Consider the following 25521-nt stretch of genomic DNA (forward strand, 5'->3'; position numbering starts at 1 on the left):
GTGCTATTGATCTCTTGAAGGACTATGATATAACAAGGACAGACACCTCCAATATCATCCTAATTTGTTATAAATCTATGAAGAACTTAGATCTAGCAAGACCAGATACCTGCAATTCTGCTGTGTGAAAGTTCCCCTGTGATCACCCCACAAGGACTTCTGATTGACCAAATAATACTGTCAGTGAGTTAATTATAGAGAACAAGCTTCCACGTTTTTGTTTTTGTTTTTCATCTGTTTGTTTTTTATTTCAGTATGGTACAAAAGATTTGACTGTCTTATTTTATTCGCCAGAATTACATACTTTGGGAAAAAAGTCATCCTACTAACAGAACACAGGAAGATTGTGCCCAACATATGAGGCATTCATTGCTTAAGGGTCCCAAAGCTGGGTTAGAGAGAAGCATCTTATCACACAAGAGAATTTATAGTTAGAGACAGCCAGGCATTCAAAAGGCAGCATTTTCTACAGGCCATGCCTGTGTGAATTTATCGTCCATCAGATGTGTAACTCTCTGGTGAGTTGGCCTTCTAAATGTCAGCTGATCTACTGTGCAACCTTGTGGATCTCATGATTTTATGTTGTGTTTGTTAAACTCTGTGAAGTTGTGTTACTTTGCCTCTCTAAAACACCTAATTGGCCTAATAAAGAGCTGAATAGCCAATAGCAAGGCAGGAGAAAGAATAGCTGGGGCTGACAGGAAGAGAGAGAAAACAGGAGAAATTTGAGAGGGAGATTGAGAAGCAAGAGAAGAAGGCGGAGGGCATTAGGGTCCAGCCATTCAGCTACACAGCAAGCCAAGGAGTAAGAAGTAAAGAAAGGTGTATAAAACAGAGAAAAATAAAAGCCCAGAGGCCAAAGGTAGATGGGATCATTTAAGTTAAGAAAAATTGACTAGAAATAAACCAAGCTAAGGCTGTGCATTCATAAAAAAGAAAAAGTCTCCATATGATTTATTTGGAAGCTGGGTGGCAGCTTTTGTGGTCCCTGAAAGAAAAAAGAGTAAAAAAACAGCCACCTACAGAAGACCATGAATCTTCAGGCCAAAGCTGACAGAATATACTATGTCCAGATAGAATGCTGCTGGGTGTTGCTGCCACCTTGACCAGCAAGGGCGACATGACACCGGAACTCTTCTTGCACGCAGTTTTTATTCAGGACCTTTTACAAATCGCTTCTCTCGCTTCTCTCGCTTCTCTCACAGGGCAAGCCCCTACCAGCCCTAAAGTAGGCCTGGGCCACCAACCCTGGATTGCCACGTAGGCACTGTCCATAGGTCCACACACACACGTGCAAGTATCTTGTGATCATCAGGTGAGTAACGCAAGAGCCTGGCCTCCTCTAAATATGGGGTTGTTTACCCTGGAGAGCATCCGCTTTTGGGATAATGGGGCAGCAGAAGCCAGCGCCATTTTCAAGTCGCGGCTCCACACAGCTCTCCACAGCTCCCCCTTTTTTTGTTTTGCAAAGCAGCAGGAGAGAGTAGAGGTCTGATCTCTGTTAAAAATGAAGCATGTACTATTGTCTATCCAGGTGTCCTCCACCCAGAAAACACTAGACCCGCTTGGTGCCCTTTTTACAGAGGTGGGACATAGGCACCGACCCACGTGCAATCAGACTTGCTCTCCTTGAGGTAGATGTAATTACCCTCAAGTGCAATGCATAAGCCTCACATCCTGTGCTTACATCTCTTTTAAAGTAGTTAGCCAAGTTTGAGGGGACTGTCCTGCTTCAACAGCCATGAAGGCTTGTATGATCAGGGCTGCACTGCAATGTTATGTGGTTCTCATGCGACAAGTGCACCACAGACATAATGGGAGGCAAGCACCATTAGGCCTGCCAGGGTTCCTATTCCCACCCACTCCTTAAAATTACTAAAAGTCCATTTCAGCATATTGAGAAAAGCATTAGCAGTAGGTAATTCCGGCCGTGTGGTGTTCAGGGAAATAATCTGGTTGGTCAAGGTGTCCGTCAGGTTCTCGAACTCCTTGCTCCACTTTCCCTGGAGGTGCTCAGCTGCCAGCTCAGGCTACCGTTCTGTGTAAAATTCTCAGCCAGTCTGGAAGTAATACATAAAGAGGAGAGGGAATGAATACATCCTATACTGGTTAAGGTTACTAAATCATCCACTTGCTCTTGCAAGAGATCTACTATTTGGTTTACTGTCAAAATGCCAGCTTTTAAATGACCATCGATGGATTTCAAAGTGGTCATTGTGGAGGCTGTTCTCTCCACGATTTCATTAACTGTCTCTGCAGTCTGAGTTGTTGCAGCCATGGCAACAGCAGCTGTCGTGGCAGCTGCAGCAGATGCAGCAATTGTGGAGACTAGGGGTGCTGTTATCCCAAAGTCTCGTTTTGTTCTGAGCAAATGAGTGATTGGGAAGGTACTGGTATCAACTCTGACTGGGATGGGAACATATGGGGCAACTCTCATCACCACGGCTATGTTATAAGTACCATCCCAGCATTGACTTGCGAGGCAAGTTGCCTTGGAGGTATTGCAATAGATCACATCCTCTGTGGCATTGGAAATATTGGTCAGCAAAAAGAAGAAGGATGCCTTTAAGCACACTGGACTGGCAGGAACAATAAGGTTGTTATTTTTCTTATTGGTCTTCTGATCAGTCTGATTAGCAAGATTAAAGGGATATCTCCCTAAAGGAGGGGTAAATTCAAAACCTGGTGCAATCTACTTTGACCTATGATCTGGGCTTTGACATGGTGTCCAATGAGGGGGGTACCCTAAATTAGGGGCACAATAAGGTAACACTTGTCAAGCGGTGGAATTCCCTAATCCAAAGTGTGAACTTGAAGACTGAAGCCCTTCCATCAACATTAACAGGGTAGTAATACTTGTGGCATCACCACCATTTTTACCGCTGCCTGTGTCTGAGGAAGCACCCTTATTTATTGTTCGCAGTGCTTCTGTGAGCATGGCGAAAGGAACATGATCATCGGTTAGCAGGTCAAGCCAATTACCCACTGAGCCATTCTTCAACCATATAAATGGGTTAGAATTATTTTCAAGAGAAAAACATAAAGTTCCTTGAAGAGGAACATCAGTTGTATTATACATAGCCATGCTAGGGTCCAAATTTACACAGGGTAAGCCTAATTCACAACTAGTGGGAAACAAGACTGGTAAAACCTTTGAGGTAGGATGAAAAGGTATAGGAATTGGCCATGCTTTTGCTATGGTCCACAAAATTTGTTCATTGGCCTGGATCAGCAATGGAGACATCACCATCGGTAGGATCACAGTCGGAGGCTTCATCTTGCTTGTCGTTCCTCTGCACTTGCACTTTTCTCACCAAGTGCTCTGGTATCCAAATAGGGTCCAGATGATCCTGTGGAAAAACACAAACAGAACCTCGTGCCCAGGCCAGCACGGGATCGGGTCCATTCCAGACCCCTGTCAGACTATCCTTCTAAAGCACCAAGCCTTTGGAGGTACCAAACCAATTGGAATGCCTGTCCGCAGCTGATTTGGTGGAGTAATCCAAATTTAAGAAATTTAAGGTGAATAGGGAAAGTCTATTCTTAGGGGATTGTGCATGTGCTATTCCCCCTTTTTGTTCTAAAAGCATCTCTTTTAGGAACTGGTGGGCTCATTCTACAATGCCTTGTCCTTGTGGATTGTTGGGTAGGCCATGTATGAATTGTACACCCATACGCTGACAGAACGATGTAAACTTTTGTCCCGTAAAGGCGGGCCCATTATCTGTTTTAAGTTGAGAAGGCTTGCCCCATGTCGCCCCAGCCTCTAGGCAGTGGGCAATAACATGGTTGGACTTTTCTCCTGTCATAGGTGTGGCATGGATAATGCCAGAACAGGTATCAATTGAAATATGTACATATTTCAAAGTTCCAAAGTCAGAAATATGAGTAACATTCATCTGCCAAACCTTTTGAGGTTAAAGACCTCGGGGATTCACTCCAAGCGTGGGAGGATGGTGATGTACCACACAGCTTGGACAATCAACAACTAACTTTCATGCATGAGCACAAGAGAGAGTGAATTTATGTTGTAAGGTTTTGGCATTGACATGATATTCCTTTTGAAATTCATACGCCTTTTGCCAAGCGTATCATTCTTGTCTGGTACACTGATCAGCTTTGTCATTGCCAGCAGCCAGAGGGCCTGGCAAACCTGTATGGGCACGTATGTACTGTGCAAAAAAGGGTTGCTTGCACTGATAAATTAACAACTGCAACTGAGCAAATAAAGAATGTACAGGGCTGGAGGTTTTGATAGGTTCAGTACACTCAAGATGCTTCAGAGCGTTTACCACATAACAGGAATCAGAAACTAAATTGAACGGAAAAGGGCAAGACTTAAAAACCTCTACTATAATCAATAAATCTACTTGTTGAGGAGCTCCAGGAGAAAATTGGTGTTTAACAGGATCACTGGAGTCTATCATATATGCTCCACACCCAGTTTTTGACCCATTGGTAAATATGACACTAGCACAGGGAATGGGATGGGAGGCAGTGATCCTGGGAAAAATCACCGGATGTTCCTTAAAAAGTCATTAAGGGATGCTTGGGGAATTGACAATCTATGGATCCTCCGTAGGTACAGCATAGAATTGCCCAATCATCTATGGCCCCACATAATGTTTTCACTTGACTTCTGCCATATGGAGTAATTAATTTTTCCGGCAAGGCTCCAAAATGTTGTATGCAAGTTTGAAGGCCCTGCAAAGCAAGTGTAGCAATGGCAGCAGGATAATGTTCTATAGCCTTTTCAGGGGAAATCCATGGATGAATCCATAGTAAGTGTCCATCCTGTCATAATAACCCTGTGGGCTGTAATTTAGTGGGTAGAATGCTTAATATAACCTCTTTCATTACGTCCACTCGTTTTAAGAAGGTCTGCACTAATCGTTCCTCTAATATAGACAGCATTAATTGAGCTTCATCTGTTAATTCCCTGGGGGAATCCAAGGCTGCATCACCACTCAAAACATCATACAAAGGTCTTAGCTCATAATTTGTCATTTTTAGACTTCCTCTAATCCAATTTATATCACCCATAAGGTTTTGAAAATCACTTGAAGTACATAGATGGTCTTTGCGCAGCTCCACCTTTTGGGGTACAACATGGTCATGTGTTAATTTTGAGCCCAAATAGCTTACTATTTCACCATGTTCTATCTTTTCAGGGACTATAGCTAATCCCCTTTTCTTTAGGTTATCCACTAAAACAGCATAAGCTTCCTGCAGCACAGTTTCCTTCTTGGCCATTTTGATTATTAGCAAATCTGCCTTGTCCTAACAACATGTCCACATCCCAGACAGCCTGGGGTCCTCCAGTGACCTGATTTATAGCAGCCTGTGCATGCGCAAATTCAAATAGGAAAGCTTTCCATTCTAAATACTGTCCAGGGGACAAACAAGCTTTGGCAACATTTGTCCAATCAGTGGGTGTCATAGTAAACCTGGTTAAAGATTCCACCTGGGCCATGGTAAAGGAGGCTGTAATGCCATATGCCCGGACAGATTCAGCTAAATTTTTGACCATTTTAAAATCCAATAATTCATGGTATCTGTTTCCCTGCTGATCCTGGAAGACTGGAAAAGCCGCCATCATTCTTGCCCCTCTTTGAGCTATCATTTCAGTTCTGACCTCTCTCCATACTGCAGGATTAAAGGAACTTCCTCCAGCGGATGTAAAAGGGCCTCCTGCCACAGCCCCTCTAGTCTCCACATAGGGAGGAGGAGCCGTGGGAGTGGGATCCCTTTCAGTATTATGTTTATAGCCTTTCCTCATTCTCCTTTTACGGCACAGTTTTACTCTTTCAAAGGCTTTTCGAGCTGCCTCTATGGCCACTCGATCATCCGCACTCTCACTACTTCTCTCAGACTGATTGACACTAGGGCTATCAGATTCATCTAATTTCAGAAAGGCTGGGATATAATTTTGCTCTCCTTTTTCCAGGATCCTTGCCTGAATGTGTTTCTTCAGATGTTGCCTTTTCAGATCTTTCCTCTTGTAGCACTTCCAATGCCGCCCGTCCATTTTCCACTGCTGCAATGCATCTCTGATCACTCAGGCAGCTTCATATCAGCTTCCAAACTGGTCTAACCCCACCTTTCAACGTTCCCTGCTCGAATGCAAAATCAAGATCTCTACCTAACTTACCCCACGACAGTAAGTTGAGATGCCCCGAGGTTGCAAACCAAGGAGCAACCACATCTACCTCCCCTAAAAATTGTTCAAGGGTACTTTTTTTCAGTTTTAAATTCTTGGAGCATAGCAGCTCATTGAGAGCTAAGAAAATAGGGTACGAAGACGAAGCACCCATAATCGAACTATCTCCCTTCCTTTCTTCTCTTTCTATTTGTCTACCTGCGGACTCGCTACTCTCAGTTTGACAGCTTCCGAAGCCACATGCAGTCTCGATTTGACAGCTTCGGTTTGAGAGCTTGCAGAACTGCTTCAGTTTGACAGCTCGTGAAACCACTTCGTTCTGACAGCTCGCATCAGCACTCTTACAGCCTGCGACAGTGCTTTCACCTTTGATTCCCTACCTAGACTATCTGCTTCGTGAAACTCTAACCCCGCTCTGGACACAGTCACTGATCCCTGCTCTGGATGCGGTCACTAATCCTGCTTTTACCGCAGATCCCCAAACTTACCCCAGGACTGTATTGGTGCACCCCTTGACTGCGGCAAGTTCTGGACTCCGTGGAAAGAAAGTGGACGAAATCCCCGTACGTCACTTGTTCCCATAACGTTCCCAGGTTTCGGCACCAATTGTCGCTGCCACCTCGACTAGCAAGGATACCAGAACTCTCTTGCACGCAGTTTTTATTCAGGACCTTTTACAAATCGCTTCTCTTCTTCTCTTGCTTCTCTTGCTTCTCTCACTTCTCTCACAGGGCAAGCCCTTCCCAGCCCTTAAGTAGGCCTGGGCCGCCAACCCTGGATTGCCACGTAGGCACTGTCCATAGGTCCCACCCCACACACACACAAACACGCAAGCATCTTGCGATCATCGGGTGAGTAACACAAGAGCCTGGCCTCCTCCAAATATGGGGTTGTTTACCCTGGAGAGCATCCGCTTTTGGGATAGCGGGGGGGGGGGGGGGGGGGGGGGGGGGGGGGGGGGGGGTGGTGGTGGTGGAAGCCAGCACCATTTTCAAGGTGCAGCTCCACGCAGCTCTCCACAGCTGGGGAGAAAGGTCCTCTGTCTAGATTGTCTTTGGCCACCTTTAAAAATTCAGAAAATCAGGTCTATTTCCAGTCTGAGTAAAATCAGATCCTCAGACGATATTTGCTTTTTCAGTGGGAACAGAAAATTGTGCAGGCCTTTTCAGTCAGAGGTCATGATCACTCATAGACCCTAAAGAGCACTACACGATTTGAAAATGAAAAATCTTTGGAAGTGAAAGGAATGTCAGATTTTGGAAGGATTTGCACTTTTGAATAATTACTCTAAGACAGCAGTTCTCAACCTGTAGGTACCCACCCTCTGGGAGAGGGAGGTCATGTATCAGATCTCCTGCATATCAGATATTTATATTTCAACTCATGAAAGTAGCAAAATTATAGTAATGAAGTAGCAGTGAAATAATTTTATGACTGAGGGGGTCACCACAACATGAGGAACTGTATTAAAGATCGCAGCATTAGGAAGGTTGAGAATCACATTGTTCCACTAAGTATAGGTGGTGTACAAAGAAAGACTGTAAGAGTTTGAATCCAGAATGTTTTAAGCCTTGAACTTTGTAAATGACCATTTTGACCTTCAGTTTTCATTTTGAACACAATGCTACTCTGTGTAGACACTCTAGCACAAGATATGGAAGGAACTAGATAACAGTCTTTAGATGCTCTGGTTATTAAAAATGAACAATGACAACCTCTTTGTAGCAAAGTTGGCCTCTACCCTGCATGGGGACTTAGGTAGGGCAGGAAAAAAAGCTTGGGAACCCAATTCTCTTTCCATCCTAACCTGAGCTTCTCATTTGCTAAACACAGAAAGGAATACAACTTACGATCATAGACCTTACAAGATAAGGCTGAAATCTCATTCCAGGCAAAGCATCCTGGTCTATTATTCCTCCTTTTCATTTCTACCTTGATAACTATAAGGTGATCCCCACATAGGTTTGTAGTAGGAAGGCTGCTTGTTTGTTCCTGGCTGTTCAGTCCTGAAATAACCATACAGAAACTGTATTAACTAAATCACTGCTTGGCCTATTAACTTTTGTATATATTTAGCTCACTCTTATCTCTTAAATCAATTCATTTTTAATATTTTATATTTTACCACGAGGCTCCTGTCCTACTGGCAAGGCTGGTGACTTGCATCTTTCTCCTCTGGAGGCTCCATGGAGTCTCTCTGACTCTGACTTCTTTCTCCCAGCATTCAGTTTAGTGTTTCCTGCCTACCTCTATTCTGCCCTGCGAGGCCCAAGACAGATTCTTTATTCATTAAACAATAAAAGCAACACATACAAAGGAATTCCCATATCATAGGAAAGATCAGCTTGACATTTCCACATAAGTAGTTACACTCATGGAAATTATGTTGAACCTTTTATTCATTTGAGCAGAGAATGGCAAGCCTTTCTTATGGAACAAGTAATAAATATTTTCCTCTTTCTCGGACATGTCAATTCTGTTGTAACTTAGTCTATGCTCATAAAGTTTATTTATTTATTTTTAAAAGAAAACAAACTATCTTGTTTCATTATACATACCAATCTAAGTTCGCACTCACTCCCTTCCTCCGATTCCCGTCACACACCCTCCCACCCCACCTCCATCCAATCCTCAGAGAGGCTAAGGCACACTGGGGAAGGATCAAGGCTCTCCCTACTATATCTGGGTTGATCAAGATATCCATCCAAAGAAAATAGGTTCCCAAAAGCCAGTACATGGAGTACAGATAAATCCTAGAACCACTGCCAGTGACCCCTCAGTCTGTCCCAGCCATACAATTGTCAACCACATTCAGAGGGGCTAGTTTGGTCCTATGCTTGTTCCGTCCCAGTCTGATTGGAGTTAGTAAGCTCCCATTAGCACGGGTAGACTGTTTCAGTGAGTGTACCCATCATGGTCTTGCCTTCTTTGTTCATATTCTCATTCTTCCCTGCCTTCAACTAGACTTTAGAGCTCAATCCAGTGCTCTGAAGCAGGTCTCTGCCTCTGTTTCCATCAGTTGCTAGATGAAGGTTACTATGATGATATTGAAGATATTCATCAGCTTATGCAGGAGAGGATGGGGAGTAAGGGGAACACTCATCCATTGCTGGTGGAAATCCAAACTTGTAAAACCACTTTGGAAATCAATATGGTGGTTTCTCAGAAAATTGGGAATGAACCTACCTCAGGATCCAGCAATACCATTCTTGGGCATAAACCCAAAAGATGCTTGCTCAATCATATTACAAAGACATTTGTTCAACTATGTTCATAGCAGCATTATTTGTAATAGACAGTACCAGAAAACAACCTAGATGTCCCTCAACCAAAGTATGGACAAAGGAAATGTGTAACATTTACACATTAGAGGCTAAAAAAAAAAAATGGTTAAGAAAAAAAACAATGACATCTTGAATTTTGAATGCAAATGGATGGAATTAAAAAACACAACTCCTGAGTGAGGTAATTCAGTCCCAAAAAGATAAATATGGTATGTACTCACTCATAAGAAGATACTAGCTATAAACATTGAGCCTATAGTTCGGGATCCTAGAGAAGCTAAGCAATAAGGTGAGCCCTAAGAAAAACATATATAGATTCACCTGGAAAGTCCAAAAGGACAAGATACCTGACAAAATTGGGAATATGGGGGTGGGGAGAAGGAAGAGTTGAGAGGAAATTGGAGGGTAGAAGAGGAGGGGTGAGGAGAACTTGAAAGAATGGGATTGTCGAGAGGGAGGAAAGACAGAGATAGGAGCAAGAATGAGATGCTTGACTGAGGGAGCCTTTATAGGGTTAGCAAGCAACCTGGCTTTAGAAAAATTCCCTGGAATCCAAAAGGATGACCTCAGCTAAGAACCTAAACAATAGAGCAGTGTGTGTGTGTGGGGGGGGGCTAACTTGACTTGCCCTGTAGTCAGAGAGATTATGTTTTTAAAATAATTGTATTTGGGAAAAATGGGAGACAAGTCAGGTCTGGAGAACAGAACTTTCTTCTACATTCTCAAACAGTATGTTTTGCATGTCCTTGAGTATCCTGCGTCTCTCATTTGAATTAAGATAGAAGCTTCCGCTCCTCTAATATCTTGCTCCCTTTTTATTTTAGAAACATGTTTTTTAACTTTAGAAATGTCCTTTGAGTTAAATGTACAATTGCACAACGAGTATTACAAAACATGCAGACTAGGGTTCTGAACAATGTCCAAACTGCTGCATTTAGCAAGGGTCACAGTTGTTTGTGGATCCAAAACTTGTTTATTTGATGTCGAGGAGGTAAAACCACAGGTTGTAAAACATTCTTAGCGTTCCCACTTACTCTCTGAGTACGTACATCATTCACTATCTTTCACTAGATAATTTTGTAGTAATGTACTCCTTAAACCGAGAATCACAGCATGTAGTTAAAAAAAACCTTTGAGGCATCTACCTTGACAGGCTGTTAATTTTCAACAAGTTCTTACGAGCCATTATGTGTGCTTTCCAAAACCTTGACTTCCTTTGCCAGGATTATTTTTTCTGCTCAGTACTGAGCTATGGCAGGAATTTTGAAAGTAACTGTTCCCAAGTCCAGAATTTACTTCATACAAAAGGTTATTTATAGGGATAATTACAAAAGTCAAAGACTTTTTCTTTCATTTTTCCCCTTAAAGAGAAAAAATAAAGTTTTAGTAAAATGATGGAAACTGGGTAGGCTCTCCTCATGATTAGATCTCGAGCTTTCATTTGATGAGAGAACAGGTACTTTTTTTTTTTTTTTATTATGTAGGGTTTTTTTTTTTTGGCATTTTACGACAGGGTATCTCTGTAGTTTTGAAGCGTGTCCTGGAACTAGCTCTTGTAGACCAGGCTGGCCTCAAACTCAGAGATTGACCTGCCTCTGCCTCGTGAGTGCCAGAATTAAAGGCATGCACCATCACTGCCCTGGGCAAGCTGGTACTTTTTAAACATGGGGTCCCTGCAAATAATATTTAATTACTTCCTTCTCAGTGATAAGCTAAATTTCGTGCTCATACACACAAACATGCAAAGAAATACAGGGTTATATTTAAGTGATAGCTTCCAACTCTTGTTAAACATGTACTTATACCAAGAAATGTACAGACCATGACTTCTGCCATCATTGAAACCAGCTCGACAGACAACACATCAGTGCACAGCTCCATTGAACAAGCAGTTTTTACAAGAGCAAAGCTCTTCCTTACATGGGTAGTAAAACCTTCTACTAATAAGAATAATAGAAATTAAAATAAGATTAAGTAACAAAACATAACTGAATGGTGGAATGAACTCTTCTGCAGTGGGCCAAATGTTTGCGTCCTCTCAAAGTGCACATGCTAAAGTCATGACTTTCAGTGTGCTGCTGTGAGAAGTGAGAACTATGGGAAAAAAAATGGGTCATGAAGGGGAAGACCTTATCAGCGAGATTAATGACTTCATAAGAAAGAACCCAGAAAAATGACTTTATAGGAAATAACCCATAAAAGCCTCTTGGTGATTTTTTTTTCTAGTCCCGGCCTCATTGCTTTGACTTTTTCCATCTCTCTTTCTTTTCTGGTACTGTAGACTGAAGCCAGAGCCTCAGACATGATGGGCAAACATCCTAACACCCAAATATGTCACCAACTTTTCCGGCAAATGTCTCCATTTTCAAATATTAGTTCATAAGAACAATCAAATGTTGAATCCCAGGGTTTTCCCCTGCTCCTAGGGGCCAAAGCACAGGATGCAAGAACTGTTTATGCTAAACCAGCCTAGCTTCTTGTTAACTTCTCTGCTCCATTCTGCCAGCCTGGTGGATTAGCATAGAACCCTGTTTCATCTTTGGTATGGTAATTTCACCTGCAAAGGATGATTCCCATGGTGCCTAAATCTTCTCTTAACTTCTCTTAACTGTCTGTCACAGCTCCCAACCCAGTACCCCCTACCTGGAATAACCTGCCACCAGGCTCTCAACGCTGTGATCTCACTCCTGGCTGGCAGGGGGTCCTTCTTTCCTGAGGAAAGAGGTATATTAACCTGGCAAAAGCAAAATAAAACTTGGCATTCACCTCTTGGTGAATGACCTGGACTCTCTATGTGTGTGTGTCTTGTGTTTAACCCCTAGGCCCTTGCCCAATCTCGTGAAGGTATGGAGCCGAGGTCCATACTGGGAGGGTGGTGATCCAGACCTCGGGTGAATCCCGCATTCAAATACTTGTAAGTTAGGAGCACATATCACAATACATGCTTATTTATTTATGTGTTTGTTTGTTATATTCTCATGTTCTCTTGGTTAACCAGAGAGGCCTGGATTTCAGTGTTTTCTGCCTAACTGAGTAGCTGGTAGGGTCCATTCTGACTGTGTACTCAATACTCAATTCTCTTGCCCCTGTATTACATATCAAGTGTTCATGAAGTATCTGGGGGAACTAACTGCTTAAATAACTTTCTTTCTTATAGCTTAGGATAAATCTGCAAAGCGAACACTATTGTAGAAAATATCTATTCCCTTAGATTTCTCTTACGGCTAAATTTTTATCTTCGGAAAGAAAATTCATATCAATAATAGCCTATCATCAGGTATTCAGATGGAGTAGAGAAAAGTATGTTAAAGTAACAAACACATTTATTTTACCTAAGGACTTTAGTAACAAACTAACATGACCCCAATCATTATATGTTGACAAAGCAATGTGAGTGTAGCATTGCTTAAGTCTGGAGCAAGGTTTTCCCACTAAGCAATTGTCCCTGCTATCAGACATTGTAAAAGTCATGCAAACAGATTTCCACCCCTTCCTTTCACAAAGTGCTAAGTCATTGGGATGCCTGGTCACAGAAGGTACACCCTCAGTTTCACTACTCACAATGCCAGCAAGTGAAAATCACCAGCTACTTAATTCTTGACCCGAAGCAAAGATTGTTCAAGGAAAGCTGAAAGCTGCTTAGTCTTAAATGTTTTTAACAAGGCAAATGAAAATGTTATGTGCACACAGATATGACTGTGGACATAAACTGTCTGCATTACATTAAGCAGAGAGTACCCTTTGTGGTTGTTACTGAACCATTCACAGAAGTATTACTTACTGTTCTCCTGCTGTGACAGAACCCCTGACTATAGCACCTGGAGACAAAAGGGCTTCTCTTGACTCCAGCTTCCTTCTCATTCAGGAAGTAGAGCAATGAATGCTGCTTCTCAGTAAAACCTTTATATTACAATGGACATTCTGAAAAAGAAATCACATTTTTAAGAGTTAGCTGATATTAAACATTCGGGAAGTCGTCTGTATTCTAGAAACTTATTGGAGTCATTGACCTCTATAGAAGGCCCTGTGCTTTAACATCCATCTATGTTTAGTAGCGTCAGTAACTAGATAAATGTTCAACAGTGTGTGTGAACATTTATCAGATGTACTTTTTTGCTCCCTGATCTGTACATAAATTCAACAAATCTTAACCATAAGGGTAATTTTTCAAATAATCTATTTTGAAATAACCTTTCTGGCATTATTGTTTTATTAGTTTGTAATCCCTGGGGAATATTAACCAAAGTTGTCCATTCATCAATTTTCTAATCAATTGGTATATCTAATCAAAGATGATTATATCAATAGGTATATATAATCAAAGGTCTTTGAAAAAAGGAGCAGCCTGGGTTGGTTTACAATAGATTACGACTTGAAATTACAGAGGAACCTGGGGAACAAATATGTGAATGTTGAAGACCGAAACATCACTATGATCTGGTTGAAGAAAAGACCTGAGAGAAGCTGGGACTGATCCTCCAAGAATCCAACACTGACTCTTTCCATCAAATGTTTCGTTGTGAGATTTGTAGACTCTAACAGATCTCTGTGGTTCTATTTCCATAACTGAAAGACTTGTAATAGTCCAGAATATTATGCTGATTGTACAGCTGTGCCATCCCTTCTCAGAAGTTTGCACCATTCAATGTGTCATGTGATCTCTTTTAAATCCTACTCTGGGATGATAATCAACCTGACATTTAGTTTCCAGAGATTATGACTTACATGCAACTTTATTTCCAACAATTAATCATAGATATAATGCATAAGGTGGATATTTTCATGCCATCTTGAACATACTTATAGATACTTATATATATTATGTAATATATATATATATATATATATAACATTTTTAGCAGTGTATTTGAAGAAAAGTTCATGAAATGATATTTAATTACAATACATAAAATGCACAGGTACATCTTATATTCTATTGCATTTTATTTTTCAAAATGCTGTTCTTAACCCATTAGGCTTATTTGATCCACTGAATCAAAATTATCTTTGATAATTACTCTGATTATTGCTTTATTAGGTTAAAACAATGAACACTCCAAGTGAAAATGAAATGATATCCAGTGTGCTCAGGATAAACTGATAGTCTCTCTACCAAAGTAAAGGAAAGAGTTGGTCCCAGAAATGACTTACCAATGCTGCACCACATGAGAAGACAGTGTGCTTGTCTTCTCAAGGAGTGAACAAAGGTTTATTCTGGTAAATGTGTCCAGACTATTCTTCTAGTCAAGGTGCATTGTGTTACGTCATCAAAACTGAAAACTCAAAATGTCTCTCACTTCAAAGAAAATAAGAGACAGATTATTCTCAAATGAAACATGAATTGCCATGGCCTAATATGACCCAAATTGCAAGCCCCAGTTGGAAATGTTTTCATTTTATAGGTATATGTTTTAGGGAGTCCATGCCAGACCGAAGTACAGCCAACACTAAAGTCCAATATGGTGAGCCAAAAATTTTTGGGAGTTACTTATAGGAATATGGATGAGAGGTTGCTTACAGGAGCATAAATGACTTGAAGACAGATGTATTATTGAAATGTACCCTAGTATGGATCACAGCTCACAAACCTGGAACCTGGAGCACACTGTATGTTCTGTCGGCAGCTCAACTGATAGAAAAGTGTCCTTTCCAAGTGACTCAGTAGGTCTAAATTACTTCTAGCCAGCTGGCCTGGCTTCTGTTTCTTCCAGGTGACTGGTCTTGTCTCTTAGTCTTCATTGCAGCTTGCGTCATCTAATAGTCTTGTTTCCAGCTTGCCTTCTCAGAGTAACTTTTAGCAGTCTCTACTGTTTACTTTTGAGAGGGAGGGGTAATTCAGTGAATCTGGACAGTTTCAGGAAGTTCCTTAAGACAGGCTTATCTTCTCTGTTAAGGAGCTTCCTAGAAGATTACGATGTTTAATTTACAGAGAAATCTACACAACATTCTAGAGCAAAAAAGTCATAAATCAAGACATTTTCAGATACATTGATGAGTGTATCACATAGGCAGTTATAGAAAAACGGGAAAACTCTGTAATGGGTCTCAGAGATATCTGATGAAATTCTGAAATTTGAGTTGTTGGAAGATTTAATATATTCTGAAAGATGTTACCTGAAACTTTCAAGGTTGTCAGATTAGAAAAAGAGGTTGTCAATGAATAGCTATGGGATTGGAGAGGGCTCTTGCTCTGGAACACTGAAACTCTCCATAATCATAAAGCTCAATATGCCAATTTGTCCTAAAAAGTACTTAACATGACGCTTTTGTTTTTATTTTTGAATGTTTAATTCATGAACAAATGATATGAAGAATGGTTTGTATCATCATCAAGATAGAGGTGATTTGTGCATCTCTGAACTCAAGCACCCATTTAGCAGTGTGTTATTTGATGGTAGCTGTTATGAATTTGTTCAAAACCAGCAATGATGTATTTTTTGCAGTTTGTTTATATTGGGACTGTACAAGTGATGTGGCCATAGAATTTTGGAACTCAGAAATTTGATTTCATGTCCAGGAGATGATAATAAATTGATGACCAGGGTCTGTTTCCTCCAGAAACTCTAGGGGAAAAACCATATCCTTGTCTTTTCTACATTATACTCTTTTGCTTCTGACCCTTTTGTTCTTTTGCTCTGGACCCTTCAAACAGCTTCAAGTCAGCAGCACAGCATTTCCTTTCATTGGTCACTTTGCCTTTATCTATTATAGTTAAATCTCTTCCACTCTTATATTGAGACTATTGTAATTGCATTTGGGACTATGGTGATTTAAGTAAGAAGGCTTCCACCAATTTTAACCATGTGTGATTTCAAGACATCAGAATTAACATTGTATTAGCTGTTTTTCTCTTTCCTGGAATCAAGTATCTGACAGACAAAATTATTTGCTTTGGCTTATAGATTCTGAAATTCCAGACAATAGACTTTGTTCTATTTTTTCTGGTCCATGGGAAGAGAGATTAACATTCCAATAGGAATGTAGCAATAAAGATTCATCTTTTGATACAAAGAAAGGAGATTAGCAGTTAAGTAGAACCATAGCCGTCTTCCTGCAGCTAGACAGCTGTGGGATAATGGTCTTTTACACTGTAATGATTTGTCACTTGTATTGTTTTAATAAAACACTGATTGGCCAGGAGTCAAGCAGAAAGTATAGGTGGCACAATCAGACTAGGTGAATTCTGGGAAGAAGAAAGGCAAAGATGAAATCACAAGTCAGACATAGAGGAAGCAAGATGAGAATGTCTTATTGAGAATAGATGCCAAATGGTTCCCAACCATTTGGCAAGAATTTCCACAGAAAGCCCAAGAAAGCTTAAAAATAAATAAATAAATAAATAAAAGCATTCTAAGTATTTTTCTACCACCATCAATGGAGGACTGTTTCACTTGCTTCACATCTTCACCAACATGTGTTGTCACTTGTGTTATTGATTGTAGTCATTCTGACAGGTGTAAGAAGGAATCTCAAAGAGTTTGATTTGTAGCCAAGTGGTAGTGTTGTACACCCTTATTCCCAGCACTTGTGAGGCAGAGGAAGGTCTATGTCTGTGAGTTTGAGGCCATCCTGGTCTACAAAGTGAGTTACAGGACATCCAGGCTGTTGCACAGAATAATCCTATCTTGAGAAATAGGGGAAAGTTTTGATTTGCATTTGTCTGTGGGCTAAGGATGCTGAACATTTCTTCATATGCTTTTCAGCCATTTGAGATTCCCTATTGAGATACATAGTAGAACGGAAACTTCATGAAATCTGTGAAGGTGATCTTATTGAAGACTTGTAGTTACAGAGAATATAGAATCTCAAAGGACCATCTCTTATAGCTAGGCAAGCCTTCCAGGGGAGAAACTGGGTTGCATTAAATTGAATTATCTGCCTAACAGTCCATGGAAATCCCTAAACAACCAGGGGTAATGCTAAGACAAAGGATTACTCTCTGAAAACTGGCAGAAGAACCCCATTGTTGAGCACACCATCCACATACAACTTGCTGAAAAGGAGAAGTCACTGGTGCCTACATGAAGCCTTGATCACTATATTCTAGTCTCTTTGGTGTGAAAAAAAATACTCTACTGGGAGCCAAAAGAGAAATGTAAACAGCAACACAGTTGCAAACCTTTGACCTACTATCTTTCGTGCCTAGAAAATATGCTAGGGAAATGGTGGCACAGAATTTGTGGGACTAGCCAATGAATGTTTGATTTGACCTAAAGCCTACTCCACAAGAAGGAATCCATACTCAACACAGTTTATGTATCCAAGAATGACTGTGTAGCCAAGAACCAGAGATGATAGACTAGGGTAAACCCAAATTGAACTGAACTGATCTAAATAAAATAAAACAATAAAATAATTCCTAATGATACTCTGCTATACTCATAGATATATGCCTTAGCCAGTCATTATCAGAGAGGCTTGCTCTGTCAGCAGACAGGAACAGATACAGAGACCTACAACCATACATTATGCTGAGATAGAGGCTAAATGGGAAGCCTCTATTAAATACCCTCCCACCCCCAGAGCTCAGGGAATCCTGCAATAGAGGAGGTGAAACAATGTTAAGAGTCAGAAGGCATGGAGGACATCAGGAGAACACAGGTCTATGAATCAACTAATCCAGGAACCTTTCCACTCACAAAGACTGCAGCAGCAATTGCAGGATCTACATGGCTCTGCAACAGGTCCTATACATACCTCGTGAAGTCCTATACATACAAAGTGAAAGAAGTATCACTCATGACTCCATAAGAATTTGAGGATGACTTTATATTTTTATGAGGAAAATATCTTCAGAGTTTTGATAAATGATACTTAGAATGTTTTTATTTTTGGAGAAATTTCCATAAAACCTTTGGTTGTTTTAGAGACCAGGATATCTATCCATTTATTAATGCAGTCTTTAATTGTTTACACCTATGATTTACCATTTCCTATATAAAATTATTGTTGCACTGCATTGATAAAGAAATAGAATAGCAGAAATAAATTCATTTATGTTTGATATGGTCGAAGTTATGTAAGGGCTAATTGTGTGTGCGTCCAAGTGTACACATGTCAGAAGTCAATGTTGAGTTTCTTTCTCAATCACTGTCTAACTTGTTATTGAGGCAGAGAGTCTCATTAAATCTGAAGAACAATAATTAGAAATATTGACTGCTAGCAAATCCTGGGACTGTTACTCTCTCCGCCTTCTATGCTGGAATAACAAGCTTGCAGTGATGTGCCTGGTCATTTTGGTGTGCTCAGGATATGGAATTGTGACCTCATGCTTGTGCTATAAGTTCAATGCTGATTAAGTCATCTCCCCAGACTCAAATGTATTTTTTTTAAACATACTTTATATCTGAGAGAGGTAGAATCCATAGCTATGAAACCTGTGACTAGAGATCAGGTTGGGGTTATGCTGAAGAAGTCTGCACATCTCGTATTTGATGTAAATATTCTTCATGCTAAGTTATTTTTTATTTTCATTATGTTGTTTTTATATTTTATTTTTACTGAGATTTTTCCTTAGTTAAATTGCTTCTTTTGTGTAACAAAAACATGAGCCACGTGTATGTTATAAGTAGCAAGCATCACTCAACAGAGTAAGAGTTCTTATTGTTGTTTCTAGTAATCACTGTGTACCTTACTACTTCACATTCTCATTTGAAAGATATGTAACTGTGATAAATCTGGCAAGATGAACATCATTTAGAATGGAAAATAAACTTCAAGAAAAGAAAAATATTTTTTATTTTTCTCAAATTGCCTAGAAATAATTGGAAACATATGACCTTGAAATGTAGAAAACACATATGATTCAGCTAGGTTATTTTAATTCTTGAATATTTCAGGATTGCTTTACCTTCAAATAAAAAATTGGTAAATATAAAAAAAATTGGATAAAGTAAGATGAAATAACTGAACTATGTGTGTTAATTATTTATATTCTAATAATCAGGAAAGTCAGTCCAGATCTTATAGAACATAATTTTAAGAAATGCTGGTTTCTTTAAATCCGTGTACAGCCTTTATATGAAGACACTGAAGGAGCTTTTTGGAAGAGAAGATATTTCAGAGTAGGGGGTGGGGGTAAAGGAGAGAGGGGACAGAAGCAACACTCTACTTCCTGAATGTGAAAGAAGCGCGAGTCCAGGTAGGCCCTTTTGTCTCCAGGTGCTATTGTCAGGTGTTCTGTCACAGCATAAGAAAAGTAAATAACGCTTCTGTGCATGGTTCAATAGCAACTGCATAGGAGCCTCTGCTTAATGTAAGGTGGACAGTTTATGCCCACAGTCATATCTGTGCGCATATAAAATTTTATTTGCCTTGTTAAAAAGACTTAATACTAAACAGTTTCAGCTTTCTTTGAACAATCTTTGCTTCAAAGTCAAGAATTAGGTAGCTGATGATTTTTACTTGCTGGCATTGTGAGTAGTGAAGCTGAGGGTGAGTTCTGTGATCAGTTATCTCAGTGACTTAGCACTTTGTGAAATGAAGGCTTGGGAATCTGCTTTCATGACCTTTGCAATGTCTGATAGCACCAACAATTGCTTAGTGGGAAAACCTTGCTCCAGCCTTGAGCAATGCTACACTCACATTGCTTTGTCAACATGTAATGATTGGGTCATGTTAGTTTTTTACAAAGTCCTTAGTTAAAATAAATGTGTTATTTGCTTTATCATGCCTTCTCTACTTTATCAGAATACCTGATGATAGATGATTATTGATATGAAGCTTCTTTCCGAAGATAAAAATTTAGTCTTAAAAGAAATGGATATTTCTAAGATAAGGAAACATATGGTTAACTTTGTGTATTTATACTAAGTTATAAGGAAAGGAATTATTTAAGGGGATAGTTCTCCCAGATACTTAATGAACACTTGATCTGTAAGACAGGGGCAAAAGAATTGAATATTGAGTACATTGTTAGAATGGACTCTAACTAGTCTTCCCTCACTCCCCATTTCATCACAAATTAGAACAAACTCTATGAAGTCCAGGTCCATTGACTGTCCAATGGCTCTCACGACCCTTTGAAAGATAAAATGTAAGCTTCTTGGCATGTGTTCAATATGCTTTATGGTAGGCCTGACTCACTTCAGGCTTCTTTCTCAGTGCCTTTCCCCATAAATGTTGAGCTTCAGATCACTGTCAAGAACAGAAGTCTGTGTCTTGAGTGTGTGAGCTAGAATATGAAGGCTGCCCATTTGTCTTCTCACTCCCTCCCATCATCTTTCGTTCCCTCTCTCAACCCCTCCCTTTTTTCTGGGATTACAGGAGAGATCCATCATGCTCAGCAAAGTGACTCATTTCTTCCTATTTTTCTCTCTTCTTTGCATTTTTGGCTAAATCCTTACTGTGTTAATTACTACTTTGGGATTCAGTCTTGATTCAAGGAAATATTTCTAAACTCCTAAATCCACAGTTCATTTGCATCCTTCAAGGTCTTACTGAGTTAACTATTTCCCTCCTTTTGGTGACTATTGATCTAACTTGTCCGTTGAGTACTTGTAAAAATAGAAAAGATTCTACAGGTAAATTAGTCAAGGCCTGGGGAAATGCAACTCAATTTCTTTCTTAGCCTTTCCTCAGTACAGTATCCTTGTACTAGGGTCTGAAAATGTGCCTAGATCACTTTCAGAAATGTGTGCATTGACAGTGGTTGCTAAACTAAGACTTAAGATTTGGAAGCAGTAACCCACTAACTATGTACATTTAAACTATAAGGTGTAGGGATCCTTCATGGATCCATGACCTGATGTAGGCAGGCCCATTTTATCCTGGTGTTGCTCTCACCAGAGGTTGAAAATTACTATGTGACTTTGCAACAATCTTAGTTATTGACATCACCAGGGTTATATAATTGCGTGGCACCACAGTGGATATGATCACATGAGCCGTGATGTCAGCACCCACATTATTGCCTCAGATTCCTGATATCACCAAGCCCTTAACGCACTTCTTTGCATCTTTGGGAATTTCTTTGTCATTCATATTTAATCCTGCTTCCCAAACTTCTCCCAATTTCTTTCCTCCCTTCATCTTTCTAAATGATCCAGCACAGAAGTGACTCTAATGCTCCAGGTGCTGGCACCTTCTTGAACAACACTCAATGATGTACAGTAGGGTATCTGATTCTAAAGGCCTGAAAGAGTTGCTTTTTACTAGGTGGCAAGGTCCCATAAGAATGTTGAGACTTTAAATCATGGTCTACTTTCTTTAATAACTACATTTAAGCACACTGATGTTTGTGTAGTCCTGATAATTGTGTTAATGTCTCCATAACCTTAGATGATCTGGAAATTCAAACTTAGGCCATATACAAAACATATTATCACATAGGTAAAGTTATGTGCAATGTCCTTCTGTACGTGTTGCTTTTATTGGCTAATGAATAAAACTGTTGGGTCAACGGTTTAGCAGATTAAAGCCAGGTAGGAAATTCAAGCAGAAATATAGTCAGAATGTAGGCAGAATCAAGAGGATGCCATGTAGCTGCAGAAGGAGAAAGACGCTGCTGCTGGAAACTTTTTGGTAAGTCATAGCATTGTGGTAATACACAAATTAATAGAAATGGATTAATTTATGATGTAAGAGTTAGTTAATAAGAATCCTGAGCTAATAAGTCTAACAGTGTTGGACATAATACAGTTTCTGTGTGGTTATTTGGTTCTGAGTAGTCAGGAACAAAAGAGCAGTCTCAATTTGCAAAATGGCACCCAACATGGAACATGGATCCACCTAAGGGCTAAAAAAGCTTAAGAATCAAAAGTGGGGATTTCTCAAACCACAAAAACAGGAGCCATGAGCAACTTCTTGGTAGTGACATTTTTCCAGATAGGCTCTGTTTGTTGGTAGTGATCAGACACATGACTCCATTGATATAAGTCTTCCTGACTCAGCATTAGCAGCAAAAACTGTACAACTTCTTTGAGAGAGAGCTTCCTGGATCATGCTGGCAGCACAAACCTGGCTCTTTTGAGAGGTCCTGCACTTAAATGAGATTTTAGAGCAGAATGCTGCTAGTTACTTAATAGTGACATAGAACCCCTGTGTCCCTGAAGCTGGGGGCAGTAAAAATGATTCACAGAGCTGGCAGTAAATGTACCTCTGCTATTTTAAAAGGCCAAGAGAGGCATAGTCTGCATCCAGGGTCACTGAGAACAAAATGGTTACCATTTTAAAAGCATTCCTGGTCAAAAAATGAATACAGATATGCAATAAAGATAGGTTCAGACAAAAATAAGCCTCTTAATGGATTTTAAAAATATGCATAGACTTTCTCCAGGGGTTAAACTCCTTCCTAGAACAATTAAAGAACCTAATACCTATTATAAAAACAAAAAAATGAAAACATACTGCTCTAAATAGAAGAGCTTTAGAAGATTAAACAAAAACTTCAGGAGAAACATAGAGCAAATATTTTAAAGATTAGATTTGAACAAGAGAGATCTCTTGATTACAGTAAGTGATAGTTTAACAAAGACCATGACCATTCAATCTAAATTAATTTTTAAAACTAACAAATGATTATCATTTCAACAGATATAACTTGCCATAAGGAAACCTCCCCAAAATCAGGGTTGGAGCATAGTTTTGTTCTTGTCTTTTCAGGTAAATGAAGACAACCTGCTAAAGAATCTTATGACCACTGGGCAAATGAGACATCTGAAGGGTAAGGAATATAAGGTTCCTTTTCCTTTTAATGGAAAAGAGAATTATCTGCTCCTAGCAATGCCAATCTACTACAGAGATGAAGGGCATCAAAGAAACTCCATAGAAACTTACTCTCTTTGTGCCAAAAGTTTGACAGTGGGCAAGAAACTGCCCTTGTGTTGACTGTTAATAGTATGCTGCTCAAATTAGACAAACAAGACAAAAACGAAAGTGACTGAAAAAGTTTGCAAAGACAAAGTGGGACAATTCTACAAAATTCATGCTTCCAAAAAAATCTGTCAGATATTTAAGGCCTTCAAGCTGAATATGGATGTCCCAATGTTACAGAGGAACCTTGGGTGAGTATCTAGACAGCCAGCTTTCTCTGTCATTTTTTTAGTTTTGAATGCTGTTTACTCTGTACTTCCTGTTTACTCGGGTAATATTATATTTTTCTTAGGTCTCTGATGGAGTTGAAGACTAGACAGTTATAATTTTAGCTTTCCTTGTTATGAAATTCAGAAAAGAAGCTTACAAAAGAAGTATAAACTATATAAGGTCGAGAAACATAAATAGATAATTTTAGGTTGGTAATACCAGTTAAGATAAAAGGTGAATTAGGTACAACACTTTGGACTCACCAACATAGGATAGATAGTGAAGTATTTTTTCTGAACTTGTCAAATTCAAATGGACTAGACATTATTAATGTAATTTTTGATATATATATACATAGTTATTGTATTTATTTTATATAGTTTTACTATGTTAGTTAAAACCTTTGTTATTTATTTAGACAAAGGGGGGAAATGTGTAAATATTTTGATTGTGTCTTGATAAATAAAACTTGCTTGGAGTCAGATGGCACATTTGACCAGTAGCCAACAATAGAGGTCTGAAGAACTATAGACAAACAGGAGACAGAAAGAGTTACATGGGATGAAAAAGGATTGTGGCCCTTCTGGACAGAGAAACAGTAGAAGTAGCAAACTAATGTGGCTGCTCCCCTGCTTCTCTGATCATTTTACCCTGATATCTGACTCTCAATTTTTATTTATAAGATTAATTACATTAATACTTCAAAATACTTTATTCAGCTCAGCTAGAAGTAGAAATTGTACCTTTAGATTCCTTTTTTTATCATTAATATGTATATATAGCTTGAAATTGTGAGATGTTAAACAGATATTCCAATTATAGCTAGGGAAAATACCCATTTATAAATTATTCAATTACATTCATTAAAATATGTTCATTGGCATTGTCCTTCCTTCATCTCTGAACTTAAACAAGGGATGGTTTTCTCTATAACTGAAAATACTTTCTGGTAAAGTTCAATTATTACATTTTAGATAAAATTTTTTGTTAATGGATTATATTTGCTTTTTCTTGTTAATATGTATTTATTTTGTCTTATTTCTTACTATATATAGCTAATCATATTAATAACAGCAATGTATACACAATTTACTCACTTTTATTCTTTTAGTATAATGCACTAGAGCTTCTTGGGTGAGAAATTCTGGTATGGAAGCCATGTTACCACTTTATCCTCATGCTAGATTCTTCTTTTGCTGTTGCTGTGTTGTCAGTTGATGACCTAAAGACCAATTCTTTGAGCCTTTCTATTGATAATCTTGGTGGTTTCTTGTCATCAGCTTCATTAGTACTGCTGCTTTTACATTACCAGGATGTTCTTGTCATTCAGTTTCTTCTGCTTCGAGGTTATAAATTTCTTAAGTCTAAAACTCTTCCTCTGATTGCAATTCTGTTTTTTGTCTTTGGTTCTTCAGGGATCCCAGCATGCCTTGCAATATCACATCACTGAATGCTGCCTTCGTCTATCTTATCTTATCTGCTTTGGTCTGTTCTTTTTATGCTTCACTTTGGAAAGACTCTTCTACCCTAATCAGTTCACGAATTCTACCCTCAACTGTGTACTATTTGTTATAAAAATTGGTTCACTGAGTTTTTGACAAAGATCATTTTGTTTAAAAAAAAGCTCCTTGTTAACTTTTTTAAATTCCCATGTATCTTCTCAAAAACTCACCTTGACTTTTTAATCATGGATAATCGATTATTGTATCTGATACTTTCAACCATATCTGTTTATATTATCCTTAAAATTATAGAGTTTGTGGATGCTTTACTCTTCCTCTACTAGAAAAAAAAATATGTGCTAGACACTAATTTAAAAATTTGTTTGTAGAAATAAGTAGAGAACTAGGACCATGTGATTTTCAGAGGCATATGTGTATTATCACTGTAATGCTCCCAATGTCTCCAGTTATTTCATACAGATACTGGCATTGGTGTTCTAGGGTCAAAGTAGAAAGCATCCATCAGAACTATTTTACACTTTGCATGCTATAGGCTAAGTATCAGAAGGTTGTAAGGTGTGGGACATGACCTCACAAATGTGCAGTTTGACTC

This window comes from Myodes glareolus, chromosome 7 (genome assembly GCF_982192425.1).
Source record: "Myodes glareolus chromosome 7, mMyoGla1.1, whole genome shotgun sequence".
Classification (NCBI taxonomy): Eukaryota; Metazoa; Chordata; class Mammalia; order Rodentia; family Cricetidae; genus Myodes; species Myodes glareolus.